Here is a 20576-nt window from a genome sequence, read left to right on the forward strand (position 1 = left end):
CCACTTGGTACCGATGATGTTCTTATCATTTTCTCTAGGGACTAGTTCCCAAGTGTTATTCTTATCTATCTGGTCTAATTCTATGTCCATCTCCTTAACCCAAAATGTTTCTTCACACGCTTGGCTAACGTTTTTAGGCTTGATTTGGGACAATAAGGTAAGATTTGCATGACTGGGGTTGCCAATGAATCTTCATATTGTTTGGACACCAAGCTCTCGATCACCAATTATTTGGCTTTCTAGGTTTTGTTTTTGCACATACCTAGATGGGGTATTGTGCCCTTCTAATGACTTGGAATTAAAATATACAAACTAATAACATCAAACAATGCTATTAATATTTGACACAAAATATTCAATTATTTAGCATAGAATTTTTAAAAACCACGAGCAGTGAATACTTACATGTAGATCAAAGATGTGTCTTACTGTCGATTATGGAGTTGTGGTGCTACTTGAATCTCATTGACCACAACAAACTTATGGGGATGACTCTCCACCCAACCATAGGCACAACTACACAAAATCTTTCTGCAACTAGCCACCCCCAAGCCCCCAATCAACTACTACTTCCATGGAATCCTTTATCTCACAACATTCTCCTCTTGAACTAATGAATGCTTTTCATCTCCCTTTTTGCCCATTAAATGGATGGCGATTATAAAAGAATCTACATGCACACAATCCATGTGTCAACATGTCAACTTTTATTTCTTTGTCTTAACTTTTACTTAACTCAATTTTTTTTCTTAATTTAACTCTTGCTTCTTTTATTCCTTTTTAATTTTTCTTAACTTTACTTATTCTTATTATTTTATAGTTTATTTTGATATATTTATTTGGAACTTCAATTCATTATTTATCATTTTATTTATTTACTATTATTATCTTTCTTTATTATTTATTGTTTTACTTATTTATATATTAATATTATTTAATTTATTATTTTTTTTATTTTTGCTGTTATTATTATTATTATTTATTAATATGGGGCATTACATACTCCCATATTTAATGAAATTTGTCCCAAATTTAAGTTTAATTATTTACTTATTTATTATTTTATTTATTTATTTATTACCCCATTTTTTCCAAACACCCTTTGTTGAACTAGTATACCAGCAGGCATCGAAAGTTACATCATAACAACAGGGAAATCAAGGAAGCTCAAGTACTTTTTCCCAACTTTTGGAACCAAGTATAAAAGCCTCATCCATCTATACCATAGCCCCCAAGGCTCATACCTCATATACCCCAAGGTAGGCATCTGACCCAGTACTCTAGGCATATTGAAAGGTTGGCCCAACTCCCTCCACAACCCACTAAAGTGAAAAACCCGAGGCATCAAATTCCTACACACACTTCTAGACTTTGGCATCCCAATCCAATATCAGGCACTAAGCCTCCTCAAGATTGTCCCATAGACCCTTAAGAGCTATCCATCAAGGGCTATACAAGGCAAAAGAACCACTGACATATATATTATTGATTGAGTTTATCCCCAACCCATATAGTGTTACAGGTTTTCCTTTGTAGATATGGTCTCCCATGAGATCATCAAATACAGTAGCCATATCAACCCATTTATGGATTTCTTGTCAATCACTGCATATCAACGTGAAACCATTGCATTAGTGATAATCATAACATCATAGAAAATAGTCCATATATCATATATGGCATGACATATCCATCATGAGAATACATCATTATCACAACAAAATAAATAAATATGTACCACATGTGTAGACATCATTAACCTCTTATCGAAACTATCTCCAATTACCACTTAACATCACATTTTGAAACATCATCACAACATTATACTTCAACATTTCCATGTTGACATAAACAAATAACTGAAACCAAAACCTCATACATAGTACCATAAAGTATCAATAAAATTTAAGCAATTAGACATGATTCAAATATTCATAAAAACATTATCAAAAAAAAAAATTCCATACACGATCCTAAATATTTGTGCCAAATCTTCATAAAAAAATTGAAATCCATACTTTACTTTGAGTACTATTACCATTTCAAAAATTCCCACGACTTTTACCAATTTTAACAACTAAGATCATTCAGTTTACATAAGTATAGTTTCAATGACCGTCAAAAGTAAAATAAAAACCATATTTCTATCATCTTAAAATACACTTCCTTATAATAATTATGATTCTTTTGTCATAAATTGGATTAAAATGAATATATACACCATAACTCTAATAATCTATCACTAATAACACTTACCAAATATAAAGATAAAATAAAAACTACATAAATATATAGGATTTACATAATGTACTCCCAAATATATATATATATATATAAACTTAACATACATACATATTAAATTTTGCATGCAATGACAAGTCATGTCGTACTACATATACTCATCTAAATAATAACTATATAATTATAAACTTAATAAATTACGATATATAAACCTAATAATGATACAATAATTTTTTTCTAAATATACTAAAATTTAAATTTAGATACCTTCATTTATCTCATCACTATATATATATATATATATATCACGAAATAAAATATATTATATATTATTTTTTTTCAAAGTAACTTAATTTAACAAAGAGCCCCGAGGGTTAGCTCAATTGGTCGAGTTCCCATTCTTAAAGCATATTTCTAATGGGAGGTCACTAGGTAAATTCTCCTCGACACCCTCGGGGTTAGGCTCTACTAATAAACCGACAGGATGTGATCCCTTCAGGTTGATTGCCCGAATATTTCTATAAAAAAAAAAACCCCGAGGGTTATCTCAATCGGCCGAGTTCCCATTACTAAAGCACCACTCTAATGGGAGGTCATGGAGTCAATTCTACTAATAAATCAGCGAAATGTGATCCCTTCGAGTGGATCTACTTGGATATTTCCTCGAAAAGAAAAGAAAAAAATACTTAAGCTAACAAAGTCCACTTTCATTCCAATATATATTCTGTTTACACCAAAAAAAACCCTAATATGTTATTAAGTTATACCTTTTAATATTGTAATGAGACACATCTAACATTATATTGTAATGAATCACATTTAATATTATATATTGATAATTTATTTAAAGAAAATCCTTATTAATAAAAAAGATGACCAATCAAAAATTGTATATCTAACTCCAACTTCAATATAAAGATATTAATTTACCATTTATGCTAACTCAAACCAACTCTCATTTAATAATATTTTTTTATGACATTAAGACTAAGGTATAGATGTGATACAAAATTCGTTGTATGATAGATCTTAAATTTGAATTGATGTAAAAATGGGCTAATGAAGTGGAGTATTATCGAAAAGTCATTACTATCAAATAAATATGATAACTCAGAAACTATGGCAAATAAAAACTATTCTTCAATTTTATCTTAAAAAAAAATTAAGCCTAAAATCTAATTCAATATCTTCAAACTTAACTTAACCTTCAATAATAAACTTAAAATATGAGAAAAATAAATTTTGTAACCCTTTAAAACAAACCCTTAAAAAAATTAGAAAAACTTTATGATTATCCATCATATGGATACTCCCGTTGCTATTTTTACATCAACTTTAACTCCCACCCAAAACTCAGTTGATTATACAGCTATTGGGGTTGTGTTGAGATAACAAGAAGAATGCAAGCCTTATGCCATCTATTACATCAGCGAGAATTTAGCCCTCGCATAATTTAATTATACAATAATTGATAAGGAATTTCTTGTTGTTGTGCATGCTACCAACAAATTTAGGCATTATATTATAGAATATCATATTTTTGTACTTAATGATCCTTTTGCTATTTGATTTTTAATCAACTTATGAGTTACCAACGATAGGGTTACTAGGTGGTTATTGTTATTGTGAGAATTTCATATCACCATTGTAGACAAGCCTGGAAAGGATAGTGTTGTTGTTGACTTCCTTTATAGAATGTCTAACAATGATGATAATATATATGTTGAGGAACTTTCCCATATGAATATCTTTTTGTAGTTTCCACTTACTCATCACAGTATCTAGATATTGCCAATTATCTTACTGCAAGGAAACTTCCATGCCACCATTCTCCTAGGGAAAAAAACGAAAAATCATTCAACAAAGTGCCCAATATTTTTGGATGGATGGTTATTTCATACTAGTCCAGATCATTAAATCAAATGATGTGTAAGGCAAAGATGGATCCATGACATCTTAAAATATTGTGACGATGAGCATTGTGGTGGACACTTCGTTGATAAGAGAGTAGGTCATATGGTGCTTTAGGTAGATAATTTTTGGCCTACCATATTCCAGGATGCAAGAAAGTATGTGCAAGGGTGTGGAAAGTACTAGAAAATGGGCCAACCTATCTAATCAAATGAAATGTCATTACAACCTGAACTAGTGATACAACATTTTGAGAGATGGGCCTTAGTCTTTGTTGGACCAATTAATCCCCCATCTTAGTAGAATTCCTATATTTTGTTCTGACATATAGATTACGTCACCAAGTGGGTTAAAGCCAAGGCACTTACCAAATCCATTTTTTTTTCTGAATTGGACTAATTCTATTAATCAAAAATATGGTACAAGAAGATACATTCAAGAGAGACAGAAAACCAGCAACCGGAAATGATAGGACTATCAGCCTCGGTTCTGGAGAAGAAGTGAAACAAGCAAGATGCTACAACATATGGCTGAATGCAACAGAAGACTGACTTCTACCCAGAGTGAGTAGAAGCCTCAATACAAAGATTTTTCCCTTTCCTTTTTTTGACTTCGACCCAACCGTCGTGGGGTGAATGAGCAATAGCCACTTGAAGATTGGGGTTCTCTGCCGGGGAGCCCTCCTTTTCTGAATCAGAGGAGGAGGTCAAATGGACGCATTTCTGAGCGGTGGCTGTGTCGGAGGACTGCGCCGGACCATCGGTGGAAGGGACCACAGGATGAGGGGCTTGATCCATTTCCGCATCGCTACTTTCATCTTCAGAGCTGGAGGAATCAGAATCCACGACTGGAGGTGGAGAGCAAGGAGCCCATCGTTTGGACTTGGGCTTGGAGAGGTTATCCTTTTTCTTTTTTGCCGGGCGAGATGGGCAGGTGTTCTGCAAATGCCCTGATTGGTGGCAATGGCGGCAACGGAATGTAGTGTTTTCGTAATCCAGTGTCTGGGACCAGACAAAGTCGTTTATCTTGAGATTGATTTGGTCTGGAAGTCCTTTGCTCAAATCTAACTCCACACATATTCTAGCATATGAGTAGAGACCTTTGGATTCCCGCCAGTAGTCTCCCATCATAAAACTTCCCAAGGTGTTGCCTATAGCTCTATAGACACGAGTATGCCATAAGTGGGCAGGTAAGTTTGGAAGCCTGATCCATACATGGGTCCTGGTAATGATTGCAGTTGTTGGATCAAAATCTGGGAACCAAGGAGTCAAGAAGAGCCCCGCAGTTCCCATGAACCAAGGCCTTCTTCTAAGGCCTTTTCATAATGCTTACTATTGTCAAATAGGACAATGAAGTAACCTTTTGAATAGAAACTAACCTTACAATGATGAGTCCAGTTTGCATGGATCCATGCATAAAGATCCTGAGATCGCGGCCACAGTCCGTTGAATCTGCAAATGATGGCTCTTTCTGCAAATTCTTGAAGTTGGGTTGCAAGTTCTTCATGGTTGAGTTCAACAGAGGGAACTTCTTCTATCTTATCAACCAAAAAGGGCTTAGGTTTAAGGGTCTCCGGGGGTTTGGGGATCTCAGAGTGTACTACATCTTTGTATGAGAAGGGACGAGCAGAGGATGACTGTCCCGCTGCACCTCCTCTCAGACGAAGGGTTACCACCAAAGAGCTGTTCCTAGTAATGTTGTAAGAAGAGAGGGGAAGAAGGTCTTCAAGTTGTTTACCTTGAAAGAGAAGTCTCTGAAGGCCTGAAGGGATCCCGATCCGCCGTTCTAGATCCAGTTTGAGATCCAGCACCAGATCTGAAGAACTGACCCATTGCAGGATGGTTCTGCCTGTAGGCTGAGAAATTTGGATCTGAAAAGAGTCAATGAAGTGCCTAGACCCAGTGCCAGGGCTTCTTGTGCTTCCGAGAGCAGATCTGCCATGGCGATTTTCCATCCGGGGTGTCAGACCTGCAAGATCATGGCCGATCTGTCTATTGAGAGCCCGATCTGATTGATCAATGGCAGATCTGGGGTTTTTAAACTTGATCAGATCAGCGTCTTCACTCATAAAAGCAGAAATAGCCGAACCCGCCATTGTGGAAGGCACCGTCAGACCAGGGATCATTGCATGATCATCTACAGGAGCAGGAAACCAGACGTTGGTAGCCGGGTTGCTATGAACGGGGATCCGTTCCATTAATCCAGTATCCTCCTGATAAGCCAAACGGAGATACGATCTTCCATTGCAATCCAGCTTTATAAACGCTTCTCCAGGCGGGCAATGAATCTTGTCGATGGCATTCAGGTCCTCGTAATAGTCGGTTTCCATAAACTCCTCTGGCAACCTCTCTCCATTTTTGCTCACAAATAGCGACCCATAGCGAGATTTGAGCTCCTGGTATTTCTCGAGCTCTGGAGGGATTTCATCACATAGATCATCTTGAACATCAAGATAATCATCAGAGCTCTCGTTGTGAAGGGGCTTCCTGCGGCGCTTTGGAGCCAGAGATTCGAAATAGGATTTAATCTGCTCTGCTATCTGCAATTTCTGCTACGCCTCCAAAATTTCATCACTCCTGCTTGGCTTCTCCATGATAAACCCTCGCACTTACCAAATCCATTGAATGAGTTGTTTCAAACTTTTTGTTTGAAGACATCTTTGTTCATTACAGTGTGTCAAAGGAAATAGTTACAGATGGAGGGCCACACTTCACTTCCCAGGCGATTGAGAACCTTGTGAAGAAATATAAGATTCGCCACATAGTCGCTTCACCTTATCATCCACATGCTAATGGACAAGTGGAGAGTACTAATAAAGTGCTTGAGGTCATTCTTACAAAGGTTATTGCTAGTCACCACCGATATTGGCTTGAAAGACTTACAAAGGTACTTTGGGATTAGAGAACTAGTTGGAAGAACATCATGAGCTTTTCTCCATACGAGCGTGTGTGTGATAAGGATCATACTTTTCCCATTGAGTTCAAAATAAAGACACTCAAAACTACTTTAGAGGTGAATTTTGACCTGACTACAACACAAAGACATTGTTTGGATCAGTTGAATGAATTGGGATAGATGTGCTTGGTTGTTGTACAATGCATTAATATCATCCAACAATAGTCTGCCAAGTGGCATGACAGGTTCATAAAAAATAAGTTGTTTCATAAGGGTAATTGGGCTTTGTTATATGATTACATATTTAAGGATTTTAATGAAAATATCTATACCTGGTGGCTAGGTCCTTACGAAGTAGTTAGTGTGTTTGACAATGGGACTGTCAAGCTGACAACCATCAATGGGTCGCAAACATATTTGCTTGTGAATAGACATGGCATTCAATTGTATCATAAGCCAACTTCTAAGGATTCATTTGTTAAAATTGTCTCAGATTCAAATCTCAAAATCATTGGAGAAAGGGAATATTTTTCTACATTGTCAACCATTTAATTTATTTTCTTTTGTTGTCAATAAATAAGTAAGTAAAAATAAAAATAAAATAAAAGACTAATGTGAAAACCCTTTTGGGGCACGATTAGACATAGTGTTGATTGAAAATAAGCTTGTTGGAAATCAACACATTATTTTCTTTGCAATAATAGCCTCGTGTTTTTCAAATGTTGTTTCATCTATAATTTGTTTTCTGATATTGAAGGCCAAATGTTACTACTAACATTGAGACCGAGAGTACTTGCTATTGTTGAAGGTTGAATTTTGTTACTGACATTAGGACAAGATGTACCTACTAATGTGGAAAACTAGATGTTTTTAGTGATACTAGACAATGAATGTTATCAATTGTTGATCACTAAAAGAAAATGGATGTTGATTGTTAATCCTAATACTGCAACCAAATTAAAGTCTTGTTTGTTGTTAACAGTCTTCTATTGTTACAACGGACATTGCTAATGATGTATAATAATTGCTATCACTGTGATCACATAAAGGGGACCCACCAAGGACATTTTCCATGAGCTATGCCAGCAAGCACTCCCAACTAAGTTAGCATTGTCCTGTCAGCCACTACGTCAACTTAATTGGTAAGTACCTAACAAGCAGTATCTCTCATTTACCCACAATCCTATATTTAAGTGTGAAATGACTCCCCTACTATAGTGACTGAGGACAATCTTTATTTCAATTGGGGGGTGGATTTGTATCGTAGTTTCATATGATAAACCCTTGAAATTTTAACATGGCATGATGGTTGATTGAATTTTGAATACACAAAATTATTCCCAAAATATCCATCACACCACCCCATCATCATTACTTTGACATGACCATTCCCAAAATATGTTCGTATTACTTGTATTTCTTTCCAATTATGGAATTTAAAAAACCAAATAACACTCCACCGCAACCAAAAATTGCGAAAATTTACAAAATTTAGCATCCTCCTCCCAACTAGAAATTGAATGTGGTGATTGTTGCACTTATAACAACGTCTTATATCGGTGATCAAAAGTATGAGGGGAGTGGTTTGTAGAAATTTTGAATAATATGACACTTATTCACAGAGATTATCCCGATTATACACTATTGCGGAATACATTCACAATACATAATCTCCTCTACGTTGATCATCAATTTAGCAGCATCAAAAACAATGAAACATCAATCACATGCACACATTAACATAGTACGTAACCCAGGGAAAGCATACAGCTGAAAACCCCACACTATTGGTATATTATAATGATTGAGAACATGTAATAATACACATTACAATACTCCTCACAAGTACTCAGTACTATCTCCACCTGTTACACACAAAACTAGCTCAGATCCGAACAAGTCACAGGTTCAAATCTTCTCTGCTGCTTTGCCTGCCTCCACTGCACAATCCAAAGTGAAAATCACATGAGCACAAGCTACAATTGCCTTGGTATTGGCCCACACTATGCAATCCTCATTGGCATAACTCAATCCCATTGATTTTGCAAGATCTCATGCACAACTATAGTCACAACTGATAGCAATCTCAACCTCTAACACCTGTCTCCACTGAACTGTCCATGCACTGAGTTAACGGATGTATTCTTCAGTTGCTTTATGAATTAATAATTAGTGAATTAATTAATAATTAATTCACATCACTCATTACTAGTGTATTTGCAGTTAGGCTAAATACAACTAGTTTAACCAATTCAAACTGAACACAACTCCATCAACTCCACAATCAACTCCACCAAACTCAACCACATGAGTTCTAACTGAAGTCTTGCATGCAATAGCTCAGTTGAGCCACAAAGAAAGTGTATTTCCTTCTGACAGCTGCATGTGCCACATCTATAGCTCAAACTGAAGTGCTCCAAGAGGATAAGATAATGTTTATAGTCCAAATATTATTATGAGACAATAATATTCGACTGTTCTATTTTTAGCCTGGCAGTCTAAAAATAGAAACCGCCCATATGTCTAAAAATAGAAGTCCATCTATTTTTACCAACATGACCAATCATCCACAAATAGCATCCTGCAACTCATATACCATGATCCATATGTCTAAAAATAGACATAGCCTAAAAATAGACTTTGCCCCAAAAATAGCTTGCGGGCCCACTTAGTGAAGGCGACTTCTTTCCACTAAACTCCATCATCTTGTTGCATTTTCAACATAGTTGTGCATCATGAACCTAATTCTATTTATGCACTAGGAGACTACCCATGAGCTTATAATTTTTTTTAGAATGTAGGTTGGTTGCAATACTTCAATAGGTTGCATGGGTTTAATGAAGATATTGCTCTAGATATTACACAAAATTTGATAGAGAAAAGTTCATTCATAAAAGAAATGTGGATAGAAGTTACAAAGAAATTCATCTTTAGGGTGAGAATGTTAACTTATACTAGGATGCAATTCCCAACAATCAAGGCCACATTCTTGCATGGAGATGAGAAAATAAGGAATAAAGGAAGGAGAGTGTGAAGTAGGAAAGTGTTCCCTCTACAGACAGAGGCAACCCCTCTAGCCCTAGAGTGGGTCTAGTCACAGCAAAGACAAAACAACAATTGATTCCCTTAAATAGTCATCATTGGAGGCCTACCTCAAACTGATGGTTGGTGAAGTTCTATTGTGTTGCTCCAGCTTCCGTTTCTTTCTCCTAAATGAGCAATCAACCTAAAACACCACAAGAAAAAAACAAAGCATGTAACCGAGAACAACAATGATATATTTACTTATAAAGTCAAGAAATCATAAGCTATCAAGTAAATTGTACACAAGATATAGGAAATCATCATTGATTGTATTAATAATGAATCAAGAGCAAAGCTTACAACCAAGTCTTGACGTCGCAAGCCTTCTCGGAGGGTCCAGCCAGTATGTTTCTTCAAGCATTCACTCTCAAGAATGGGTCTCCCAAATAAACAATATCTCTCTCTCACTCACAAGCTTTAATACAAAGTTAAGGCATTCCACAACCTCTCACAAAACTATTAGCAATCCCACACTTGTCACACTCACACCAAAGCTATCTACCAAACTCAAAAGAACTAGCAGCACTGTCCAACCAAAAGAACTAAAGAACTAGTAGATCATAGCAATGGTGAGTGATTTTATAGGAGAAGGAGTCTCCATGAAATGAGGGAGAGGGAGCTTATCCTCAAGGAAGGTTGCACAAAAGACGGAACCACCTTCCCAGAGGAGGAAGGGTGACCCAAACTGACCCAACAACCAGGTCTAGAGACATCCAGAAGGCTGATTGTTGGAACAAATTCGCCCAATCTGGATCTTTGCTAGCCATGAACTAAGTCTCAGCGACGGCATCTCTAGGAGGCAATGCATGTAGACCAATCTTCGTGATAAATAGCTGAGGGACTCAGACCGGGCCCAAAAATCCAACTGTCGCTAGAAACAGAAGAACACCTGCAACGATGTCGCGATGAGATTGTTTAGGACAGAGGATCATCGCGTATATTAAGGGCTTAATCGCGACAAGGCAGAAGCTTAGGGAATAAGGGTCAACTTGTAGCATCAAAGAGCATTTTCTTAATCTTCTTACATCAGTGGGAAAACATGAACATGTTTATTTGATACATGACACAGGAGAGGGACTAAGAAGATGACAGTGGCAATTTACTGTGTAACAGATGCCCCCTAAAGCATGAAGCCCAAGAGAGTGGGAGGGGTGAAATGCTTTACGAAACCATGACCAAACTGGAATGCCACCTTGAAGAACCTGCAGGTGCAAGTACAACCGATATCTCTGTCAGTGAAATGCATGTAGTCTAGGCATGGGCATAGCCATCCAAAAGACATATGAAACTTTGTCTGTGGTATGGATGCAGCCACCTAGTCGATAAGACCATATATATAATGATAAAGTTATGGTCACAGCCATCCATGAAGACTCTGGTATGGTCGCAGCCATCCAATCAAAGAGTCATGTATGTAATCACGAACCAATCCACGCAGCCCGAACATATGTGATCTTAGTTTGGGGTCTTAAAACCCAACCGATCATAGTACAAATTCTAGCATGCGAACAGATGTGTTGAAGTCGAGCATGATAGAAAGTCACTTGATTACCGATCAATGATTAAAACCGTTAACAAGCGCGAGAGCAACCACCAATAATGCCAATGGCTCTCAAGGTACTGTCCAGTACAATCCACCAAGAGCGAAAAATGAGTTGAATTCAAACACTCGTGGAATCACCCAATCGAAGACCAATGATGAGAGTCTATCATCAGGCGCAAATAACTGGCCATTAAGGCATGCAAGCTCCAAGGTACCGAAGGGGATCTCTAGATCAATCTCCTGGATAATGAGCTGGTGTCGACAGGAGACGATCCGTTGCAAGAGGGCCATAATGTTTCACCCATCAATGACACGAGATAAGGAACAAGTGGCAAATGGTGAAATAGAGTATCAAAGGAGGAGGTAAGGGTGTGAGCTGCAGAAGGATTATACTCTTGAACATATCAGTGACACGACTCCAGAATGTGGCAACATTTTGGTACCAAGGGATCAGAGGTTTGATGGAGAAAACATAGATCAAATGGAATGAGGCAAAATGGCAACCCAAAACCCCAGAAGGCCAAATGACGATATGAGGATATCCCAACCTGACAAGAAGCAAAAGTGTCGATGTTCAAGAGTGACTAACTACCACAGGTAACTAATGATGACTTCCAAATTTTCCCCCACCATTGTTGGGGAGTACCCCAATTATTTTTGGAACAAGCTTGAAATGGATAGCATATGCTTGTAATATAAGTTCGTCCTTCGAACAAATCCAACCTAGTAATAGTTTAACGAGCCCTAGGGAGGAGAAGCTCGAGTCTCGTCATGGTGACGAGTCCAATGTCGTCAAGGTTTAACGAGTCTGACATAGGGAAAACTCGGAGTCTTTTTCATGTTTAGAGAGTTTGAAAAAAACACGGAAAAGAAAACTCCAGGGGGGTCCTTTTTCGTAAATTTGTGTCCCTCAAGCCCGAAAAAGTATAAAATAATACTCGAGAGAACCGCTTGACCATTGCGACCAAGGAGTACTTTTCGTAATTAGTGGCCCGGATCCAAAAAAGTAAAAAAGTGATCGAAGACACGTCGTTTCATAACCAGTATCGAACTCAAAACGAAAAAAGTCTAGTGATCTTTTCATGTTTATACGGTCAGAAAAGAGCTGAAAGTGGACCGCCTTTTGTTCCATTTAACGAATTAAAAGAGAGAACTCGACAATCTTTTTCTCTTTTGAGTTGGAAAAGAGCTTAAAGAGGACTTTTTGAAAATATGAACCAAGTGTATACGGATCATGACATGTACCCCACATCCCTGTTTCTGCACAAAAAACACAACATCATAAGATCCATTCGATACAAATACATTATATATACGAAAATTAGGTTTAAAAAAACTCAAAAACCCTAAAATAAATGATAAAAACCCTAACCCTATAGTGCAAAATTTTAATTTTTTTGGAAAAAACACTATAAAAAGAGGCCATGGTAATTCATTTTTACATTTACCTTTTGAGTCTTTTACCTTTGGTGATTTTTGTGTGAAAACCTATGTGAAGTTCCAAGCTCGATTCAAGCACCAACGATCAACCATCTTGCCCAAGACTCCTACCAAGTAAGTAATCCCACTTTTGTGCTACATTTCAATGATTTTTGCATTCAATTTCATGTTGGATAGGTGGTTTTCGGTGGAATTTTAATTCCAAATCCGCCTCTCGGTCGTCGCGGAAGATCCACTAGAGTTAGCTACGACTGAGCATGTTAACACATACCACCATCGGGATCGTCTCTAGAGATAGATGTACTCTCGCGACAATCGCAGAAAACATGAACGTCTGATCTCGAGTCGTCATTGTTGTTTGAAAAACAGCCGTGACGGCGCTGTAAAAGTTGAAATTTTTATAATTTGTGCATTTAATCTTATGGAAAAGATCCTAATTATTTTTTCCTTCAATGTAGGGCAAAATGGCATTTGTGTGGCAAGAGAGGAACCACGATGACAACGACGAACAAGCATTTAACGATCCCGGGTGCAGGAGCACCCTACTTGAGTGTGGATTGCTAAAAAATTTCCTTACACCACACCTTCGAGCACAGCCCGACTTGCTTGAGCTGTTGATCCGCTCATGGAACCCGACAAAGGGGAAGTTTGTCATCCGTGGCAAGGACATTGAGTTTAACGCGGCGGATATATATTTTTTGACTGGTTTATCTCGTCGCAGTGAGAGACCGATCTTAGAGGGTACACAGGTGGCCGGTGAGACCCTTGATAAGTTGATAGCGCAGGTGTGCCCAAGGGCACGCAAATCATTCACTAATGGGAAACTACAGATCCTGACAGTGGGGAATTTGACCCTTTGCTCGATATTGTTTATGGTTACAAGAATAGTGGGCTCTCAAGCTCAGCATGAGGTAACAAAGACTCATCTTTGGTTGGCTCTTGATTGCCTCAATCCGACCATGTATAACTGGGTCGAAGCAGTGGCCGTTAACATGAAGAGGCAGCTTACTAAGTGCCGACGAGGGGAGATGAAACAGTTCGGATACGGATCCATTCTGATCTTGCTCATGCTGGAGCAGGTGTTGTCCCTTCAGCTACATGATATGGACTTGTATATGCCTAGGCTGCGGGAGACCCGTATCACTCTCTAGGCACATGTTATGCCGCGAGGGGGTGGCGGTCGACCAGTATCATGGGGGGTGTTGTTCTGAGAGTGGCTAGACTGTCAGAAGGTCATCATCAAGGATTGGCTGTATGCAAGCACGGACTTCCGCGGGGACCCCGACATGCTGCTTCCAGCTGGTGAACAGTGGGATGAGGGAGGTAAAACACTTGATCAAACACCACACTATTTATGTGTTTTGTTTTTTATGATGTTTTTTGGATTTTGTCATGCATATGTCTTAATGGCATCTCTATGTTACTTGCAGATGTGGGACCGAAGAGACCCATGGAGCTAGCTCCTGAGGCACGGAGGGACCCGCAGGGCAACAGAGAGTTGACCCTGGTTCGCCCTGGCAGCAATGCAGAGGAGGAGATAGCCCGTAACCTTAAGAGCTTGACTGACGAGATCCCAAACCTCAGGGGGTCCCAGTAGAGTACCAGAGACATACAGTCAGAGTGACACCTAGGGTGCATAGGCTCTTGAGACGAGTTGCACGAGCAGTGGTCTGCTATAGGGAGTAGAACCCACTGCTATAGACACCTAGGCTTTACTTTCTGTTATTTTTTAGAGACATGTGTCTCAGATGTATTGTGAACACAGGCTCTATTTTTTGACATACACACTTATTTTTTAAGTGCCTCGGTGCACCACACGATATATATATTTATATGCTATCTATGGTTTATCACTATGTCTAAATGCTTCTATACAATGTTTGATTACATGTTGCATAAATGTTTGTCTAATACATGATTTGCTAATGCATTAGTTAATGTGTTTAATCTTCTTGGAATGTGTTGATATGTGATAAAATCAAAATTTCTTTCCAATAATTTAACACGTAAATATAACCTTAAAATCCGATGATCTCTGAAGGAATAATGCCCGTTAAGTTGGTGGAAAACAAGTTGAGAATCCAGATTCACAACCAATGCACGAATATCAAGGTTAACAGACTTGGTCAGTAGTTCAATGACAGTGCTATATTCAGCGACATTATTTCTGGTGCAACCCAGACAAACACCTTGAAGATTTACTAACTCACCGTGAGGATTGTAGATCACCCATGCCGCAGAGGAAAGGTTCCGAGTACTACGGCAGGCGGCATCAGCAAAACCAACGTAAGGTGTAACATCTACACAAGAAGTAAAAAGACACGATAAGTGGCAATTATGCATACACACCAAGCCGTACATGCAAACACACACCGAAAACACACATATGTACATAGAAAAATGCATAGAATTCATGCATAATATTTCTTCAGATAAAGTCCATCTCAGGGCTTATATAGAGGATTCCCTTCATAATCGATCAACTCATAGGCCCCTTTTTGCAAAATGCATTTCACAATGTAAGGCCCATGCCACATAAGCTCGAATTTTCTTGCCCCCAGCTTATCATTTGCTTGATCATAGAGCAGGACTAAGTCTCCTTCAACAAAAGAACGAGGGTTGACATCTTGGTCAAAGTGAGTTTTCACTCTCTTCTTCTGCACTTCAATGACTAAAGAGGCTATTCGATGGGTCTCATCTAACCGCTCTAGATGAAGAAGACGTTCTTCTACCGGAGTAGTGTTTGGGAGCAATTCGACAGCTAATTTAAGAGAAGGGATCCCACATTCAATCAAAAGGGTAGCCTCCAAACCGTAAACCAATTAGAATGGGGTGAATCCGGTGGCATCCTTCACTAAAGTTCGGTAGGCCCATAAGGCAAAAAACAACATTAAATGCCAATTGGACTTGTGCATGCCAATGGTTCACTGAAGCATCGTGACCAAAACTTTGATGACAACTTCTACTTGGCCATTGGCCTGAGGATAATACTGCGTCGAACTATCATGATGCAAGCCTAGCTGGGTTGTTAACTTAGTCATCATATGATTACGGAAATGAGAACCGTGATCAGTGACAATAGCCTGAGGGACTTCGAATCAAGAAATTACATGATTGAATAAAAATTGAGCCGCTGTCTTACCGTCATTAGATAATGTAGGCATCGCCTCGGCCCATTTCGTGAAATAATCGACGGAAACGATGATATACCCATGCCCCCCAGCTGAGTGAGGGTTATAGGTCATATAATCAATGCCCCATTTGGCAAAAGGGCCGACGGTAATGACAGGGTGTAAAGGAGCAAGAGGCACACGCATCTTCTGTTGGTAGATTTGGCACGCATGACAAGAGTGGACAGCAAGAATGCAATCCTTAAAAATAGACAGCCAAAAATAACCAGCGCGGAGGATATTTTGGGCTATAGCATACCCGGACATTTGACCACCACAGGCGCTAGAGTGGCAATCATTTAAAACTCGTTCGGCTTCCTCGAGCGTCATACAATGGTGGAGAACAGAGTCAACGCCAAGACAGTACAGGGTGTCCCCAATAATGCGATAAGGCTGAGAATGATGGCGAATACATCGCTGAGAATCCTTGGACAAATCAAGATGAAAGGAGGACGTCTGAAGGTAGACAATAATATCCCCATACCAGGGATCGAGGGCGCTAATCAAGAACAGAGACTCGTCCAGAATATGGTCCTCTAATCGAGAGGGTGCAGTTGCAGATGGTAGCGAGCAAAGCAACTCAGCGAAAATGAGGCATTTCTTAGACTTGGCCGTAGTAATTTCCAAATCAAACTCTTGAAGGATGACAATCCACTTCGAGTATTTCCCCCCCAATAACTAACGTGACAAGATGTATGTCATCAGGTTGTAGTCAGAATCATTGTCGTTGTACGCAATAATATGTAATGGAGAAAACGCTGGATGGCATGAACGGCTGCCAATGCCAGCTTCTCAACATGGGCATATCGAGTTTTCATGTCAAGTAGATTGCAACAGAGATAATAGACAACGTGCTCGGTACCGTCATCATTGTCTTGAACTAGAACCATGCCGATGGTGCTATCAGTAGCGGCTAGATAAAGAGTATAGTCACAATGATAATCAGGGGGACGTAACAAAGGAGCAAAAACAAGGAGAGCCTTGAGTTGCTCGAATGAATCTTGTGCAGCGGTATCCTAGACAAAAGGAGTATCCCGCTTCAACAACCGCGTATAGCCCTTGGCAACTTTAGCATAGTTCGGAATAAAACGGCGTAAAAAATTGCTTTGCCCTACAAACTCTGCAATTGCTGCAAAGAAGTAGGAGGAGGGAGATTCAAAATGGCTTCAACCTTGAGGGGATCCAGACGGATGCCCTCTTTGGAGATGACAAACCAAAGAAGTCTGCCAGATTCAACGCAGAAGACACATTTATGCGAATTAAGATGGATACAGTAGTGTCGACAGCGAAGAAAAATTTCGCGGAGGTGATTTGGATGGTCATGGCGCTTTGCTGAATGGGCCGGAAGGTCATCCAGGTAAGGCTGCACAATGTGTCAAATATCATGAAATGCATAAGACATTGCACGTTGGAAGGTAGCACCAACATTTTTGAGACTGAAAGGGAGTTTCTTATAGGCGAAGGTACCCCACGGGCAGATGAAGGCGGTCTTGTGTTGATCCGCAGGCGATATATTGATCTGGTTATAACCAGAAAAGCCGTCCATAAATGAATAAATCTCACTTCCAGCACAATCATCAATGAGTTGGTCAATGAAAGGCGTGGGGTAGTTATCTTTGGGACAGGCACGATTAATGTCGCAATAATCAACACATACCCTAATAGTGCCCTGTTTCTTGGTCACAGGGACAATATTAGAGACCCAATCTGTGAGTGGGATAGGGTAAATAAACCCAGCTTTAAGAAGTTTTTCAACTTCTGCTTTAATAGTTGCAGCCTTTCGGGGGTGCATGGGGCGTAGACGTTGTCGAACAGGTTTAGCACCCAAATACGTAGGTATTTCATGCACCACGATGCTAGGATCAATGCCGGGCATCTCTTCGTATGACCAAGCAAAAACATCACGAAATTCTCTAAAAATATCGGTATAAAGTTGAATCTCCTCCGGAGTACAGGTTACTCCGATGTGAATATTCTCGACAACCCTTGGTTTAACAGAGATGTCGATAGGTACAGTTTGCGTAATGTTCCCCATATTTCCTTCAGAGAAAACTTGATGGATTTGAATAGGCATCTGAAGGGGTTGGGAGGGGACACGGGAAGCAAACTACTCAAGACAAGTAACCATAGCCTAGTGGCTAGGGAGAAACGAGGAACGATGGTGATGATCAAACCAAGGAAGTTCCTCGAAAGACATAGTCTCGATAATCGCTTCATCAAAAGGAAAGATTTCCTGCAAGGGGTCCGAAGAAACACTATCTCCAAGCCAAGGGGATTGTATATATGTGTCGAGAGCCTTGCTCGAAGGAGCAAGTTCAAAAGATGAAGCCGATGCAGAAACAATTTCGACATAGTTGAGCTCGGCAGGACTCAACGGCATGACATCGCCCCAAGATTCTATCTGATCAATAGGAGGAAGGACCCAAGGATCAGGATGAACAAAAATCATATTGATGGGAGCGATGTTGGGAGGTGGGAGTGAAAAAACACCCATAAGGGCAGGATCTTTAAAAATTCCAGCACCCACACTCTCATACGGAATGGAGGTATGCTCCACAAAAGGCACGTTGCCATCGGAAGAGGAAGAAGCGAAGAAGGACAACTGGTATACCGTGACAATTTTCCCTTGATGGGAAAAATAAAGAACACGAAATAGAGATGAAGCCACGGCTCGCATGGCATATGTCCAGCTTCGTCCTAAGAGGAGGTTGTAAGTTAAATTCACATCGACAAATTCGACCTCAACTTCAACTGTCTTCCCTTCCAGGGTAATAGGCAGACGCGGGAGGATACCATAAGGACGGGAATATCTCCCATCAAAATATTCCAAGGTATTGGGATACTGACTCAGCGTCTGAGAACCAATAGCCTTCCAACAAGCAACAGACATGATGCAAGTAGAAGTGCCTTCATCAATAAAAGTGTGGTGAATATTCTTAGAATTGATGATGACTTGAATAAGGAAGGCGATTTGATGAGGCAGTCTTGGTAGATGATTATCCAGGTCAAAAGTGATAAAATCCGAGTCATCCGGGTCAATGCCACGGATGGCCGATAGTAGAGACTTCCTCTGGGAAGGACAGCTCTGGAGGACTCCCAGCACGGACATAGCCGAAGGAGCTTGGGCTAAGTCCTCAACAATTTTGTAGTGTTGTGCAGTACGAGCATTAGGGTTGTAGGAAGACTTTTGGAGCACTCCTTTAGGAGGAGTTCAGACGACTGACTCAGTATTAGGTCGCTCAATATGAAGTGGACTAGTACTGGACGAAGGAGTATTAGAGGGGACCTCAGTTTCCTTCCCGACAGGCGAGGGATATTCTTTTGACCGTGTACTGATATGGATGGGAATCGTCCAACTATAAAGAATTGAGAGCTGAAGGTGGAAGAGGATTGAGATGGATCAACCACCATTTGAGTTCGCTGCGAGGGAAAAGACTATTTGAGCACAGCAGGAGTCCCGGGGGCACCTTTTAGCAAATGACTAACTTCAAACCGCCTAGGGCAGTCTTTAGTATAGTGATCCTCATCACAAATGAGACAAGGATAATTGGGCTTGCGTTTGGCACCTTCCTCGGCTGGAGGCTTAGGGGGATCCTGTTTTGGTTGATCGGCTTTGTTCTTTCCTTTTCCCTTCTTCTTACCTTTCAAAGTTTTGTCCACCGCAGTGGACTAGACAGCATTAACTTCGGAAGTTTTACCAGAATTGGGTGAAGTCTGAGAAGCATTTTCATTCAGAGAATTAGACTTTTGCTTCACAGGGTTCACGAAATATTTTCTAGAGGACGCGTTAATGGAACCAATGACACCGTCAACCGATGGCGTTGACGAAGCTTTGGAAGTTCCGAGTCACAGAGCATCAGGAAAATAATCATATAGTGTACCGGACTGGGAGTAAACTAGGTCAATATACTAAGCACGCACAATAGCCTGCTCTTCAGTTACACATACCCCCATAGCAATGTTCCGGGCTATCGGACCAATGAATGAGGTTGTAAACCAATCGGTCAGAAGCTGTTCAGGGATCCATAACTTAATTAAACGACAACGCCTTCTACATTCATGGATATGATCAGAGATATATGTGGTCGTGTCCTGTTTCAAGGATGTCAGGAGATGTGTGTCCGTTTCATATCGAATCGGCAACTGAAAATGAGTTTAAAATGCCATAGCAAGTGAGTTAAAGTCTTGAAAAGTTCTGTGAGCTAGCTCAATATACCATTTGGCGGCCGAGCCAGTGAAAGTCTGTTGGAATAGACGGAGCCGGATTGAATCATCAAGCCATGAATTCGATG

General features: G+C 39.7%; 1 pseudogene; it reads right to left on the bottom strand.

Moving 5' to 3' along the window:
- Nucleotides 1–584: 584 nt before the first annotated feature.
- LOC149251339 (uncharacterized) lies at nucleotides 585–6745 on the bottom strand (annotated as a pseudogene).
- Between the last annotated feature and the right edge of the window lie 13831 nt (nucleotides 6746–20576).

The sequence above is a fragment of the Pinus tabuliformis genome, chromosome 7, assembly GCF_031772625.1.
Source record: "Pinus tabuliformis cultivar Carrire ecotype Pingquan chromosome 7, CPIR1, whole genome shotgun sequence".
Lineage (NCBI taxonomy): Eukaryota > Viridiplantae > Streptophyta > Pinopsida > Pinales > Pinaceae > Pinus > Pinus tabuliformis.